At 43.4% G+C, this 2500-nt stretch overlaps 1 protein-coding gene across 1 annotated transcript in view; it reads left to right on the top strand.

Annotated features, from left to right (window-relative positions):
• LOC137652334 (telomerase-binding protein EST1A-like) overlaps positions 1 to 2500 on the top strand; it is a 406355-nt gene that overhangs the window by 335897 nt on the left and 67958 nt on the right.

Here is a 2500-nt window from a genome sequence, read left to right as displayed (position 1 = left end):
TATTGACAAACTCTTAACTTTATTATCAATCTATTCAAGTAAATAGAAAGATTTGATTATTTGTAACAATATTTTGTTAATGCTCCCAACAATTGCTTTGTGATTTTTATGTCGACACCTTGGGTATATTTTTAAACCTTTAATGCGCAGGAAGGCAATAATTTCCCCTTTATCTTTCCGGTTAAGAAAAAAATCCGACCATTTTTCATATTTTTCTTTTCGATCTCAACATACAGAATGTTATTTCACGTGTCCTAAATCCCTGACGTTTTGCTTACACTGTATCCTCGTCTTGGGAACATCCTTTGTCTCCAACGATGAATCTCAAAAATAATATTTCCTCTTTTCTTCCGAGACTCTCCTTATGGTCCTTTTCCGTCTTTAATTTTTTCGTTCCCTAAGATGTTTGTCTGGAGATAAGTAAAGACTTGGTTCTTAATACCTTTTGACTGTATTGAATCCTTTTGTTCGCTTGTATTTACACGAAATATAAGTTGGTACTTCCAAAGACAGTGATGTTTATCGATATCTAAATTACCATAACTCTTATAAGAAGAGCAGACCAAATAAATCGCACAGATGTTTCTTGTGGGGGTAGGGAATTAATGGGGCATTGAATAAAGGGGGTGTGGTTAGGGCGGGTGGGGGAGGAATAGGGCCACCTGAGTCGCCTGGTATATCTGGGGGTCAAAGTGGGATGTAAGGGGATTTGGGCTTGCGAGGATTAGGTAGGTAAAAGAGAGTATAGGTTAGGGGGGGGGGGGGGGGGGGGCTCTGGTACGGTTGGATGGGTAGGGGGAGTCCTCGAAAACAGGACTGGATACGTAAGCAACTGCCTCAGTAGTAGTTGTAGTAGTAGTAGTAGTAATACTTGGGGGCGTTGGCTGACCGCGGGCGTGGTGTGAGTGGTGGTGGATCAGGGGTACCGGAGATTAGCGGGCATCCCGGGCAAAGCATCGTTTTGGTTGTGAGTCATGGGGCACGCCGGGCATCCCTTGTTGCGCCCCTTCCCCCCTGCCCTTGCCCGGACATCCACCCCTTCCACTCCACCTTTTCCCCTCCACCCTTAGTCTACTCGTCCTCTTCCTTGTCTGGCTCCTTTCTTTCCAAAACCCCGGACAGTGTCGGTCGGGTCGTTGCATCTCGTTGCAGAAATATTCATTTCGCTCATGCCCTCTGGCTTTATGTGTGTGTATCTTTTTTCTGCCTTGTGCCATCTGTGTCTTTGTTTCTTTATTATGGCGATTTGTATTTGAATTATATTCAAGACATGTCGATACTACGTGAGGGTAATAGGTTTTTATTCTTGTTTTAATTTTCTCTTATTGAAACTTTTTTTTTCTGTCCTTCCAAGCAAGAGACAGTGTACGAGTATTGACTGGAACACATGTCTATTGTTAAGCGATGTCATGTCAGTACTTGGATGGATGATCAGTAATGACTTGTGACTGACTTTGGGAGTCTGGTACCAGACACAGGGGGTCACAACGAGGCCTTAAAAAAGTTCACTAATAACTATAGATGCTCACTGACATTTTGGTAAGATATTCATACGAATACTGACTCGGTTCTGTCCGTTCCAACTGAAATGTCTGACTGACTCTACGGTTATGTATATTTTGATACGAAATTCGATACTTTACATGTGTAATGGCCAAACATAATATTCGGCCACAAATTTTTCTAAATTGCAATAATCATAGAGAGAGAGAGAGAGAGAGAGAGAGGAGAGAGAGAGGAGAGAGAGAGAGAGAGAGAGAGAGAGAGAGAGAGAGAGAGAGAGAGATCCCTATGGTTTTAATGGCCAAACGAACATATCTGCTGGTCTCCATTTTCACTCGCTCTTTCCCCTCCCCATTCCCGTCGTTCCCCCTTCCCCCACCTCCTCTGTTTGTCACGCAGGACATGCATGCGCCAGGGGAAAGTTCAGACTCCTCTTTAGCGGCGACGGGACATTGCACCCCCTCAAGTACACCTTTTCTCTTGCTCCCCCGTATGAAATATCCTTCCTTTGCTATCCTTAAGTCCTTCACTTGCTTCCCTTTGAGTAAACCCTTTGCTCTACTCCCTCTAAGAAGTGTACTGTATACCCGTTAATTTTTGTCCTACCTTCCCTTAAAGAAAATTTTGCTTAAACCTCTTGTGGGAAAAATCCTGCTCTTACTCCCCCTGGGAGACACTTGCCTTCACAATTGCTTGAAAAAATCCAACCCTTAAATCCCCTTAAAGAAAACCCTTCCCTTACAACCCTAATAAAACCCTATCCATTGAATCTTACCCAAAACATCCATTTAAGAAGACCCCTTTCTCTTAGACTAATTTAAGAAAACTCCTTCCCTCATTCCCCTTTGTGAAAAACCCCTTCCTTTGGCAACCCATGTAAACCCCTTAACCTTACCCCCCTCTTCAAAACATAACCCTTCACCCTGAGAGAACTTCCTTTGCATACTCTTCAGAATATCCCTTACCCAGCATTTCCTTGGAACGAAAATCCCTGTCC

The sequence above is a fragment of the Palaemon carinicauda genome, chromosome 13 (assembly GCF_036898095.1).
Source record: "Palaemon carinicauda isolate YSFRI2023 chromosome 13, ASM3689809v2, whole genome shotgun sequence".
Classification (NCBI taxonomy): Eukaryota; Metazoa; Arthropoda; class Malacostraca; order Decapoda; family Palaemonidae; genus Palaemon; species Palaemon carinicauda.
The sequence above is the reverse complement of the archived record's forward strand: the minus strand, read 5'-3'. Positions and strand labels throughout refer to the sequence as shown.